Raw genomic sequence first — 14410 nt, forward strand, 5'->3', positions numbered from 1 at the left:
CCCCCAACAGACAGACAGACAGAGAGAGAGAGAGAGAGAGAGAGAGGGAGACACCCACCAGACTCACCACCCGCACCAGGAAGGCCCAGGATGTCTGTTCTGCACGTGTCTGCAGCGATAGGAGATCAGGAGGAAACCAGCACTAGGTAAAAAGGAGGAGCTCCACTGCCAAAATAACACCTCTAGTGACTCCAAAAACATGGCCGCCAGTGATTTTCAATGGGAATCTACCGCAAAATGGCCGCCAGGTGTACCAACATAGCCACCGATCTTTCACAGCACATGGGCAGCTTCTGGGGACCCCCCAGCCTCCTGGACAGGGACCCTGGTAGTGACAAGTTCCCCCCCCCCCCCAAAAAAAGTTTGATCGGAAAGTCGCGCACGCCCCCATTGTCCGCCTAACGCCCGGTCCCAACCCCCGGGGGCTAGATTTAAGCGCCCCATAGCCACAGTAAGTGAGGGAAGGTAGGGGTGCATGACAGGACAGAAGTGAAGCCCAGGGGTCAGACCGTTCCAAGGAGGGGCTTGCATTCACCCCAAATACCCACCAGGGGAGAGGGGGGGGCGACTACTCACCATACCTGGAACAGGCGGGTGCCATCTCCTGACAGAACCCTTCTCCACCCAAGTGGGGGGCTTTCGGCCAATAGGAATGCTGCGACTCGAGCCTAGACCCAGTCATGTGCGACCTGGCGAGACATTTAACTCGCAGGGCTAGTCCCCATCCGGGTCTGCATGCGCGCTGGGGTGACCACTGGATCTATATATCCAGCCCGTCGCCCAGATCTGGCTTAGTTGCTTGTAGATCTCACAGGAAAAAAAAAAAAAACTTTTTGCCAGGACCACAGATCCCAGCAAGGAACTAGGTCCTAAAGCCCTGTACACACGTCCCGAATGTCGGCCGAAAGATCGGCCGTCTTTTGTCCGGTGCTGTCCTGTCGGTTGAAAACTGCAAAAGGCTGCACATGAATTTTGTCGGCCAACAACAGCCGACTGCAGAAGTGATGTCATGTGATGGTTAACTTTCCGTGTGTTTCTTTTCTGAGCATGCCCAGTCTTGCTAATCAGCTGTTTGTCGGCCGAATTCTGTACTGACTGGCAAACAATCGGCCGTTCTGGTGTTGGCCAACAAAAATTTTAAATGCCTGCACACCCGATTCTGTTCGGCCGAAAAGTCAGAGTCGGTTGTCGGAAGCATCATACTAACAAGCCGACAATCGGCCGATCGTTCGGCGGCCGAATATTTACGGCCGACAAGCGCTACGTGTGTACGGGGCTTTACTCCTGACTAGGCAGATAAAAGCGGACATGCTATAGCAGAGAGAAGGGATATATCCCCTGGGATTGCCAATAGGCACAGCCAGAACTTTCTGCCTAGTGTCCTACTCCTGTAGGGGGCAATATAACCCTACTGTTAAGAACAGAGACTGCGTCTGTCAATGAACGATAAAGTAGATTTACTAGCTGGCAGCAGCGAGGGAATCACTGATTCAGACAACTCTCTAGCCTTCAGCATCAGGCTTCTGACAGCCAAGCCGTAAAGCCAGCGACTAAGGCAAGACAGAGGATTGGCCCATGGGCCAACATATTATAAGAGGAAGTCTCCAAGGAGCATCGGTTAACATCCGGATCAGATCTGTGTACTAAGACCGGTAAGGCCAGCCTAAAGCCAATAGGATGGCCGTAATCCTTTCTAATATTAAATTCAGTGAAGCGCAATAATAAACATTTCATATATAAGCCAGAAATCCCAAAATAGTCCATAAGTTGGAAATAAAAAGATCCCCTCCACCTGTGCTTACACCGCGCTCACCTGAAATATAAAAATCAGCGCTTTCCCTGAAAGGGTTACACACCAAGGGCAGAGTCCTTACATCCACGGCACAAACAGGGAACTTGTCTGCTGGTCAAATCCGGACTAAATGCACTCATCAATAAGTACCATGTAATAAAAGAGACTAATCTAAGTGCTCTCCGTTATATACTGTTTATTCAGAACATAAAAGAAAGGACCGTAATTACATGAATAAAAGTGGTTAAAAGCATAACCACTCTCTCCCTTGATACCACGCCTCTACTGCAGGGAGACGCAGTGCTGCGAGGAACGCAGCTGTTCTCTGAAGCTGCGTTCCTCGCAGCGGCACTTCGTCTCCCTGAATTAGAGGCGTGGTGTCAAGGGGGAGAGAGCTGTCATGCTTTTAACCACTTTTATACATGTAAGTGCGGTCCTAACAGCTCTCTCCCTTGACACCTGTCCACGAGACCCAGCTGCCTTGAATCACGGAGAACCACGGATCCATGAGGACTCGCTCTCGGCTTACCAGACCAGGTCCAATTGGGACCTCCGGAGAAGGTCCTTACAGACTTCGATCCCTTGTCTTCAAATCCTGTTTAATGATATCATCCAGGGAGGTTCTAAACAGGTGATCCCCCACAAAAGGAAGATCAGATAAGGCTTTCTTGGAAGTCTGATCCGCAGACTAGCATTTTAGCCATATCCTGCGCCGCATCCAGAGAGACATCACTGACGAACTGCAACCCCTGGACCAACTGGTCTGCCAACTCTGCAAAGGCAGGGAGAAGCTGTTCCTCCTCCAGATCCTGGCACAAAAGCTTTGCCCACACCATTCAAGTCTGGGACACCAATGCTATAGTGAACACCGCCCTAAAGACCAATTCGGCCACAGCAAACATGTGGCAGGCAGACCAAAGTCTTGATCTTTTAAAAACCAGGGACTTCACCAGAAATAGGGTGGATTTATTCAGCCCAGAGACCTGAGAGTTCACCACAGGTGGAACTGCCCAAATATTCAACAGACTCCTCAAGGGATAGCATCTATCGAAACACTTCGGCACTGCCATATTGCGTTTAGTACAACTCCAATGACTCGCGACAATTTTATCACAGTAGGCGGGAAAATCTTTGCCGCTTTAGAGAATCTGCAGGCATCAAGGGGATGGCCTCTGAAGCAGCAGCTGCATTCCCCATGTTTAAATTTTCCCTCACCGATACAATCAGTGCATCCACCAGCGCCTTTCATGCTCAAATGCGGTAAAAGAGGAATCATCCTCACTAGCAGAACACTCGAAGCGCGTGGACGCAGACCCAGTAGGGTCGCTATATACTAAGCTCACGCTGAAAACAAGCAGGGGAGGCCGCCGACCTCAGTCCTGCAAGGAGACGCCGGCCAAAAGGTCTACAAAAAGACCATCTATTAGACCCTGCAAAGAAGCAAGAGGGTCGCCCTCCATGAAGAATTTAATAGGATATAGCCCCCTTGAGAGGGAGGGGGTGCTTGCCGTGATGCGGACACGCAGAGTACCCTTTGCCCACGCAATGGTTGCTACACTGTCACTTAAAGTGAAGTGTCCCCCACAGCGCCATCCGGTTCAAGGGAGGCGGCAGGCTGACCATATGGCCCAGCAGGTCGCAGGCCAGTGTCTAAATTTCAGTAGAGGCCCAGCTGCATTTGCCAGCCAAAAGCACCTGTTTTTCCACCTAGTGTCCTACTCCTGTAGGGAGCAGCATAAACCCAAGGTCAAGAAGATATAGAGCTGTATCCGTCAACGAAAGAAAGAGAAAAAGATGTAAATTCAAAATGGTCTTAGAGGGCCCCAAATGAACCGAGACCTAAGGTTACATTCACACTAGCGATTAAGGCCGGTGTGAATTATAGCTTCAGTAATCTTCTGATCCCTGCCGTGGCTGTGGGCAGCTAGGTATGGCTGTTGGCGCTGTTCACTTAAATGACACGTCATCGGCAGCTGCGACTATTCAAAGCTCTCTGAAAAGATAGAAATTACCTTTGTGTGTGTCCATTAGAAATCGCCGTCAGTAATCAGTGGCTGTGTGTGGAGTTCCCTGGTAGAACTGCGCTGACTTTGGACTTGATAAAACACAGTGGACCAACACAAACTGGGCTCCCCAAATTATCACTAACGGTGGAAACTTCACACTGGACCACATGCATTTTGGATCCTGTGCCTCTCCACTCTTCCTGCAGACTCTGGGACCTTGATTTGCAAATGAAATGCAAAATTTTCCACAGTCCGTGATATTTGGGGAGTCATATCACACAGTGTCAATGGGCTTTGAAGCAGGTTGGTAAACTGTTGACTGGGACTGCATATATGGACATTCTGGAAGAGTCCACACAGAATTTACAAGCAGCTGGTCAAATCTGTACATCTGCCTGGCCCAATCTTGAACTATGTTAATCCCTGGAATGCTTCCTATGTCAATCCTGCGGCGCTTATGAGGAAGGATTCCCCAACTTCTTAGCTGATTCCTGAGCCACCAGACCAAAATACCTAGTTGTCCCACTATAATGGAATGTTAAGATTTAGGAGTCTGGAGTGGAACTGAGCAAATTAAACTGTCAAAAAGGAAGCAAACCTAGTACTCGTGTTGAATTAGATTCTGATTTTTCCTAAACTGTAGAGTTTTAGTCTGGGAGTGGGAAGTTAGAATTTTTTATTGAAGAAATACTCTGGCTTAAGCCATGAACAGATACTTAGAATAAGACCTACAAATCGAAGTTCTGACTTCCAATGGTTCAGGCTCCAACACTATAAGGTCTGGACAGTAAACAATACTTTGTATGGCAGACCTGGGTTCCTCAATAGGAGTTCATTCAGATATCACATGATGGAAATGCTCTGGGAGGCAGGAGTAAGGCAAGCATCTTGGCAAACACTAGGGGTGCAGATGACAAACCAAATAGTAGGACCACATACTGGTAGTGCTGAGGGTCCAGAGCAAAAACAGAATTTTTTTCAACTTGCTGTAAAATCCTTTTCTCTAAAGTCCATTGACAGATGCAGCTCCATATCTTCTTAGACCAATGGGTTATGCTCCTCCCATCAGGAATAGGACACTTTACCACGCCTATGGGACTGTCCCTGCAGGCATAACCCCACACACTCTGCTACAGCCCTCAGTTTAGTTGAAAGCAGTGTTTAGAAGACAAAAAAAACTATTCCACTCATAAATAGAGGGGCGGGTGCTGAGTCTGTCAATGGACTTGATTTTTGACTTACTGTAAAATCCTTTTCTCTTAAGTTCATTGACGTACGTAGTTCTCTGATCCATATCAGCAGTAGGGTTATACTGCCCCCTACAACAGTAGTACACTAGGCAGAAAAAAAGTTCTGGCTACACTTATGGGCAGTCCCAGAGGGTACACCCTCTCTTTCTGCATAGGATGTCAGTTTTGTATCAAAGCAGTGTCAGAAAGTAACACCAACTCAACATAGAGGGGCGGGTACTGCGTCTTGTTATTGAACTTGAGAAAATGATTTTACGGTAAGTTAAAAATCCAGTTCTCTCTATCGTTCATTGATGGACGCAGGTCTCTGATCCATATCAGTAGGGACGTCTCAAAACAGTGCCATAAAATGAGGGGTGGGAACAGCAGAAAAGAACAAGTCCCCAAGGCTAAACATAGCCGATCAGGCAACATAGGACTCATCAGAACAAAAGATGAGGCCCACCTGAAACAAACATTAAACACCCTCAAGGAAGGCCAAAAGCCCTCCAAACAGCAGCCAGCAAAAACTTTGCGCCCAAGAGGCATCTGCAGAAGCCAGCACAGCCACCTTATAAAATTTGGTAAAGGTGTGAACAAATGACCAGGTAGCCGCCTTGCAACCTGAAGCACAGATGCCTGAATGGCGAAAGGCCCAGGAAGCACTAGGCGCCCCGAGTAGAATGCGCCGAAACAGGGAAAGGCAAGACCTGACCCTTAATTGAATAAGCCTGCACCACCGACAGTCCGATCCATCTGGAAATAGTCACAGTAGACACATGGCAGCCCTGTTCTTGGGCCATCCATGAGTACAGAGAGCGAACCTGATCGCAAGACCCCCTTAACCCAGCTGCCTGGGAACCGGGCAAGCCGCAGGTCCAAAAACCGACAAAAAACATCCCCCCATCCCATAAATGGGTGAGGCCGAGTAGGCCTTTTGAAAAGAAGCGGCCCTACATCGATACAGCGGCCCCCGGAGGTCAGGCACGCGCTAATGAACCCCCACAGAGAGCAAGACCCAGCCCCAGCCAGGCCCAAACAGTTCCCCACGTGGAGGGAGGGGGTGGGGTCACAACAGGATAGAGGGAATCCCAGGAGTGTGAGGGTCCGACCATCTCAGGGAGGGGGCCCACGTCCACCCCAAAATACACCGGGGGGGGGGGAACATTTATTCACCATACCAGGAGCACAGGTGGGCACCATCTCCTGGCAGGACCCCACGCCACCGAAGTGGGGGGGCTGTCGGCCAAATAGGAACATTGCCACAAAAGCCTTGACCCTGTCGTGTGTGTCCTGGCGGGACATTTAATTTGCGGGGCCAGTCCCCGTCCAGTGGGCCTATGTCGCGGCCGACCCAGCGAGGAGCTAAGGCCTGCACGCGATTGCTGGCCTGACTGGGGTGACCCCTGGATACAGATATCCAGTCCGTTGCCCAGCCCGGCATAGTTGCTCGAAGATCTCACAGGAAAAAATTCTGGAGAAAAAGGCTAGCTAAAAAAATCTACATTAAAAAATAAATACTTTGATGCCAGGACCAAAGATCCCAGCAAGGAAATGGGTCCTTACTCCTGACTAGCCAGATTAAAACTGACATCCTATGCAGGAAGAGAGGGTGTACCCTCTGGGACTGCCCATAGGTGTAGCTAGAACTTGTTTCGGCCTAGTGTCCTACTCCTGCAGGAGGCAGTATAACCCTACTACTGATATGGATCAGAGAACTGCGTCTGTCAATGAATGATAGAGAAAAGGATTTTACAAAATTAGTTTTCTCCATCGTCCATTGACAGACGCAGCTGTCAATGGACAAAAAAGAAAAAACAAAAAAAAAAAAACACAAAAAAACACAAAAAACAAACATACACCCTCAAAGAGAACAAAAGATCTTCTAGACAGCAGCATGCAAAACCTTGCGGCCAAAAGAGGCATCCGAAGATGCGAACACATCTACTTTGTAGATTTTCATAAACGTATGCACAACCAACCACGTTGCCGCCTTGCAAACTTGCATCACTGACGCCTGATGGCAAAAAGCCCAAGAGGTATTTAGCGCTCTAGTTGAATGCACCTTCAGAGGGAAAGGAAGAACCTGACCCTTCAGTGAATAAGCCTGAACCCACCGTCTGCCTGATCCATCTGGATATAATCGCAGCAGACACAACCAATCCTTTACGAGGTCCCTCGGTAAGGACAAAGAGCATCGGATTTTCTGAAAGTCTCGTGGCCACCATGTAAACCCTGACAGCCCAAACCACATCCAAAGAGTGCAAGGCAATTTTCTTGGGATGCTTGAGCTTGGTACAGAGTAAAGGCAGCACAATGTTTTCATTCAAATGAAAATCAGAAACCACCTTAGGAAGGAAAGACTGATTAGGTAGAAGTACCACCTTATCTCTCTGGATCAACAAATAAGGCAAGTGGTAGGATAACGCCGCCAACTCAGACACTGCGGGCAGAAGTGATCATCAAAAAGGCAACCTTCTGGGACAAAGAAAAGAGATATCTCTAATGTCCTCAAAAGGAGGCTTTTGAAGAACAGATTATACCAAATTCAGATCCTACGCAGGCAACAGGGATCGTCTCGGCGGAGCCATATGGCGCACCTCTTGAATGAAAGTGCGAATCAAGGCATGCGTAGCGAACGGGCTTTGGAAATATATAGCCAAAGCCGACACTTGGCCTTTGATAGTGCCCAAAGCCAACCGCTTTTCAACCCATTTTTGCAGAAAAGCCAAAACCCTAGCTATAGAAAACAAGGGAGGGTGAACCTTCAGCGATTCCCACCATGAAATGTACGATTTCCACGTACAGTGATAAATCTTCCTCGCAGTCGACTTCCTGGCCTTCAATAGTGTAGGAATCACAGAGTCAGAAAGGCCTCTCTCTCTCTCTCAACACCTGGCTTTCAACAGCCATGCCGTTAAAGCCAGCGATTGTAAAGCAAGATGGAAGATCGGCCCTTGAGGCAGCAGATCCTCCCCGAGAGGAAGTCTCCAAGGAGCGTCGGCGACCAACCTTACTAGGTCTGCGTACCAAGACAGACGAGGCCAGTCTGGGGCCACAAGAATAACCAGAATCCCGTCTACCTCTATCCGGCATAAAAGCCTTGGCAGGAGTTTTAGCGAAAGAGAAGGCCAAAAATCAGACGATAATGACCCCAAGGAGCCACCAGTGCGCCTGTGGTGTCGGCCAGAGAGTCCCGAGACCTGGCTACGAACTTCTGAACCTTCCTGTTGAGACAAGAAGCAAAAACAGATCTACCTCGGGAGTCCCCCACTAGACACACAGGAGATGAAACCCCTCCGGGTGAAGGGAACATTCCCGTTGATCCTACACCAGACGACTTAGGTAATCCGCTTGCCAGTTCTCCACACTTGGGATGTGGGCTGGACTCTTCGGCCCAAGCCAGAATCTCGGCCACCTTCCTGGCCGCCAAAACACTCTTGGGGCCCCCCCTGATGATTTACGTAAACCACAGCCGTGGTACTGCTCGACTGAATCCGAACTGGACAAGCTCGCAGACCAGTCGTCCAGTGACTCAGACAAAGCTTTATTGCTCTGAGCGGTAGTTTTGACTCTTCTCTGTGCCCAAAGAACCTGGACAGTAGCTTTCAATAGGTGATCATCAAGATACCCCACTACCACAATCCCCCATTGGCGCAGCAATGCCAACACCGGGGCCAGTACCTTGGTGGAAACCCTGGGAGCGGAGGCAAGACCAAAGGGTAACATCACTAACTGATCATGCTAGTCTGCCACAGCAAAACGAAGAAACCGCTGGTGTCCAGCGTAGATAGGGATGTGTAGATATGAGTCCTTGATATCTATGGAGGTCAAAAAGTCTCCCTTGTGTAAGGAAACCACTATCGTCCTAATGGATTTTATTCAAAACTTTTGTACCCACACAAAGCGGTTTAGAGCCTTGAGATCCAGGATTGGACGAACCTTGCCCTCTTTTCTGGGCACAGTAAATAGGCTTGAATAGAACCCTTGAAAGCGTTCTTGAGAGGGAACCGACACAATCGCCTCTTGTGCAAGGAGATCTTGTACCGCCTCTCGTAGATCCCTTAACTGGTCTGGAGATAAACATTGGACAGGAAGAACCTGTCTGATGTTCGAGACTGGAATTCGATCTTGTACCCTGACTGGATCAGTTTGTGAACCCATTTGTCCTAAATAAAGGAAATTAAGGTTCTGGAAAGAAGTGAAGACCTCCCCCCCACCCCAGAAGTGGGTGAGGGCGCCCCTTCATGCAGATGAGGATTTGTCTGCAGAACCGGACTGAGCGGTCTTCGATTTTCCTGACCATGGCTTCCTGGAACCCCCAGAAGACCTAAACGGCTTTCCTTTTTCTTGCGATCCAGAGGTACGAAAAAGCCGCCTAGGAGCAGTGAAGGAAGGTCCCCCGTCTACAGCGTGGCACCTTGTCCTTAGAGGATTGAGGGAGAAGAATACTCTTCCCACCCATAAGACCTTTGATCAGTTCATCCAGAGAAGATCCAAACAACCTCTCCCGTAAAGGGAAGATCAGTCAAGGCAATCTTGGAAGCCTGGTCCGCCAATCAGCTTTTTAACCACACCCTGCGTCTAATGGCAATCCCCACTAGGGGAGCCGCATCCAAGGACGCATCACACATGAACACAAGGGCTTGAGCCATCTGATCCAAGCATTCAATCATTGCCGGGGGGAGCTGTTTAGATTCCAAGTTCCCCTTAAGTAACTTCACCCATTCAGTGACGGTCTGACACCTGTGTACCTGACGCTGTAGATTCATCTGCCATTTATAAACGTTTTTCACACGAAAACAGTGCTTCCACCAATGCGCGTTCCCGCATGGCGACCGGAGAGGTCCTCTTCACCATCAGAATGTGAGGACACTGATTCATCAGGATGGGGAGCATCCGTGGTGGGCATATCTGCCTCAGAATCTGAGGATACCACAGATGGAGGTGAAGACAGAGGACGTTTGCGGCCATCAATACTTGATACTGAACACAAAATCTACCTTTGACACCAGGCTTTCCAAGGCTGCTGTAAAAGCAGACAGACTGTGACCCAGAGGGTCCCGCAGCTGCATTGAGAGGGTCTGTAGGTGAAATTTTGCCCTGGGACTCCATTTTTTCACTGAATTAAAATAATGCAGTGTCACTTTAAAAAAGGTCGCAAAATCGCGATCCCACCGCCGCACTAGCGGTATCACAAATCCCAATTCAGTACAATCTGTTTGAGTGAGTAAGGGAAGACCCCAAAAACATTACCCAACTGCTCTGCTCAGGAGGCTTGCTGGAACGTTCTGTGAGATAGAAAGTAAAAACAATTTGACACAGGAAATGAAAAAAAAAAAAAATGCCTGGGTCATTGCTAGATCATATGTGCCATACCTGCTGCCTTGCCTGTCCAGCGATCTGGACTACAAGAAAATGGCCACCCCATGCATTTCTATGGGGAACTAACAGAAAATGGCTGCCCATACATTTTCAATGGAAATTAATGAGCACGGGGGGGGGGGGGGGGGGCTGCTGGTAAGTCCAAGAGGCCGGCGGAACCGAGGGATCTCCCGAGGGTCTGACCATTCCCAGGAGGGGGCCCACGTCCACCTTGAAACCGCCAAAGGATTGGGGGGACAGCACTAATCACGGTACCAGGTGGGCGCCACTCCAAACGGACCACCTCCAGCCCGGGGTGGGGGTGCTGTGGCTAAGGGCGTTCCAGGTCATCACGTCCCAGCGAGACGGTCCACTCGCAGGCTCGTCCCTATCCATCAGGGCTCTGTCGTGGTGGGGCCTAGTGCTGGACTATAACCTGCTCAAGCTCCCTGGCCAGGCTGTGAGACCTTAAGGATCTAGGTTATCCAGTCTGAAACCCAGCCGGCTGCTGCTTGTAGTTCTCTAGGAACTCTATACTAGTAAATACAAATTACATATAACAAAAACGTCCCTTTTAAATAACCAAGACCGAAGTCCCAGCAGGGAACTAGTTCCTACTCCTAAACTAGGCAGAAAAACTGAGGGCTGTAGCAGTGTGTGTGGTTATGCCTGTAGGGACAGCCCCATAGGCGTGAAAGCTTTTTCCTGCCCAACGTCATATTCCTGATGGGAGGAGCATAACCCAATGATCTAGGTAGATATGGAGCTGCGTCTGTCAATGGCCGATAAAGAAACATATGTAACAAGGATAGTAGGTTATATTTGATCAGATTGCACTTAATCAGCGTCATGACCAGTCAGCGCTGCCAAAAAACGAGCACTGAACCCAAAAGTGATGTAATACACACTGCTTCAGGGTCCATTAAGTGGAGGGATTATCAGCAAATAGATGTTTGAAGCAGTTCCACCAGCAAGCTAAAAATCAGCTCGACAAGTACACAACGTAAAATCCACCACTGCCATCGACATATTATATAAAGGGTTAATCACGTGTTACGGTAAGAGTTTGATTAGAAATACATCACCATTTATCACGCCACCCCTCTAAACTACTGAACGCTCTATATATTTTGAACATGCAATGTATCAGGCTCTAACTAAGGGTAGGTGTGTGGGTGTCCATCCATTTAAAAATTCGGTAGCATTCATTACAGCCAATTTAGGATGCGGTGTTCGCACAGTTTCATGCTTCGGTACATGCAGTTTCCATAGAATTAAATAGAAAATGTAGGAACATTCACAATGAGGCAGGTACTGCATGTGTTACAATATGCATTGGCCTTCGTCTCTATTGATTTAAATGGAAACAGTATCTTACAAGAGTACATCCCTCACATTTTTTTAAATATTTTATTATATCTTTTAATGTGCCAACACTGAAGAAATTACACTTTGCTACAATGTAAAAGTAGTGAGTGTACAGCTTAAAACAACAGTGTAAATTTGCTGTCCTCCCAAAATAACACACAGCCATTAGGCCCTGTTTACACCTGAGCATATTTCAGCTCCTAAAACGCTCATCTCAAGTCTCAAAACGTCCAACAAGAAAAATCCCATTCATTTCAATGGCCCCTACTCACATCTGAGCATTTTATCGCCTGAAGCAAAACACCTGAAGCTCAAAAAAGTACATGAGCTTTTTTGGCAGATTACAAGCGTTGTCAAGGTCTGCCTCCAAACACCTACCAAACGCCTGAAAAAAGGCAGAAAAACACCTGAAAAAAAAAAAAAAAAGCCAGAAAACGACACGCTCAGGTGTGAATGGAGGCTTAAAATCTAAAAAAAAAAAAAAAAAAAAAAAAAAATTGAGTACACCCTTAAGTGGAAATGTCCAAATTGGGCCCAAAGTGTCAATATTTTGTGCGGCCACCATTATTTGCCAGTACTGCCTTAACCCTCTTGGGCATGGAGTTCACCAGAGCTTCACACGTTGCCACTGGAGTCCTCTTCCACTCCTCCATGATGACATCATGGAGCTGGAGGATGTTAGAGACCTTGTGCTCTTCCATCTTCTGTTTGAGGATGCCCCACAGATGCTCAATAGGGTATGGAGACATGCTTGGCCAGTCCATCACCTTTAACCCTCAGCTTCTTTAGCAAGGTCGTCATGGAGGTGTGTTTGGGGTCGTTATGTTGGAAAAGTGCCCTGCGGCTGAGTCTCCGAAGGGACCGGATTATGCTCTGCTTCAGTATGTCACAGTACACGTTGGCATTCATGGTTCCCTCAATGAACTGTGGCTCCCCAGTGACGGCAGCACACATTCAGCCCAAGACTATGACACTCCCACCACTAGGCTTGACTGTAGGCAAAATACACTTTTCTTTGTACTCCTCACCTGGTTGCCGCCACACACGCTTGACACCATCTGAGCCAAATAAGTTTATCTTAGTCTCATCAGACCACAGGACATGGTTCCAGTAATCCATGTCCTTAGTCTGCTTGTCTTCAGCAAACTGTTTGCAGACTTTGTGCTTCATCTTAAGAGGCTTCCTTCTGGAACTACAGCCATGCAGACCAATTTGATGCAGTGTGCTGCGTATGGTCTGAGCACTGGCAGGCTGACCCCCCACCCCTCTGCAGCAATGCTGGCAGCTCTCATACATCTATTTCCCAAAGACAACCTCTGGATATGACGCTGAGCATGTGCACTCAACTGCTTTGGCCGACCTGTTCTTAGTGGAACCTGTCCTGTTAAACCGCTGTATGGTCTTGGCCACCGTGCTGCAGCTTAGTTTCAGGGTCTTGGCAATCTTCCTATAGCCTAGGCATCTTTATGTAGAGCAACAATTCTTTTTTTTAGATCCTCAGAGTTCTTTGCCCTGAGGTGCCATGTTGAACTTCCAGTGACCAGTTTGAGAGTGAGAGTGATGATACAAAAATTTACCACACCTGCTCCCCATTCACACCCGAGACCTTGTAATATTAACAAGTCACATGACACCGGGTAGGGAAAATTGCTAATTGGGCCCAATTTAGACATTTTCACTTAGGGGTGTTCTCACTTTTGTTGCCAGCGGTTTAGACATTAATGGCTGTGTGTTGGAGTTTTTTTTTGAGAGGACAGCAAATTTACACTGTTCTACAAGCTGTACACTTACTACTTTACATTGTAGCAAAGTGTAATTTCTTCAGTGTTCTCACATAAAAAGATAGAATAAAATATTTACAAAAATGTGAGGGGTGTACTCTTTTGTGGGATATTGTAGGGGTGCATTTCATGCAATACATGCTTCATTGTGAATTTTCCTACATTTCTATTTGTATGAAAACTGCCCACTGTGAAATCAGCCTTACAGTAAATATCTCCGCACCCATCAGGTGAATTAATAATTTTCCAACCACCCAACCTACATAAATGGTTCTGGCATGTTTTACAAGGTCATTAACCACTTGATTTCCGGAAGGTTTACCCCCCTTCATGCCCTGGCCATTTTTTTTTTTTTTTTTTTGCGATACGGGACCGAGATATATACAATGCCACTGTACTAAAGACACTGGCTGGGAAGAGGTAATCAGGGACGATCAAAGGGTAACTGTGCACCTAGACTGCCTACTCACTATGGGGGAGGTGCTTTGACTAGGGAAAGGCAAAGATCCGTGTCCCTGCTTTGCAGCAATACAGGATCAATGCCTTCTCTTCTGATAGGCAGATTGTCATTCTGCCTGTGTCCTGTGTAAATGGCGGGTGCCGTCTGACATCGAGTCCACTGTACCCGCCGCTGGGCTCCTGCTGTGTGTAATCAAATCAGGAGTGGGTCGCCAGCGGTGCGTGCCCCAGAGCAGGAAGTGTCAGATCACATAGTGATCTGGCACAGAGCAGCCCCATGCCGTAGAAAATGTACAGTGTGTGGTCCGCAAGTGGTTAAAGCGCGAAACAGTTATGATGTCATAAGTTGCAGCACTAGTGCTAGAAGCAAGATTGCCAATGTTTAATGTATCACTTACAACCGCAAGGCAA

General features: G+C 48.1%; 1 protein-coding gene across 4 annotated transcripts in view; it reads right to left on the minus strand.

Moving 5' to 3' along the window:
- TFCP2 (transcription factor CP2) overlaps positions 1–14410 on the minus strand; it is a 284340-nt gene that overhangs the window by 124996 nt on the left and 144934 nt on the right. The window lies entirely within an intron of this gene.

This window comes from Pelophylax lessonae (assembly GCF_965119305.1).
Source record: "Pelophylax lessonae genome assembly, chromosome: 2".
Taxonomy (NCBI): Eukaryota; Metazoa; Chordata; class Amphibia; order Anura; family Ranidae; genus Pelophylax; species Pelophylax lessonae.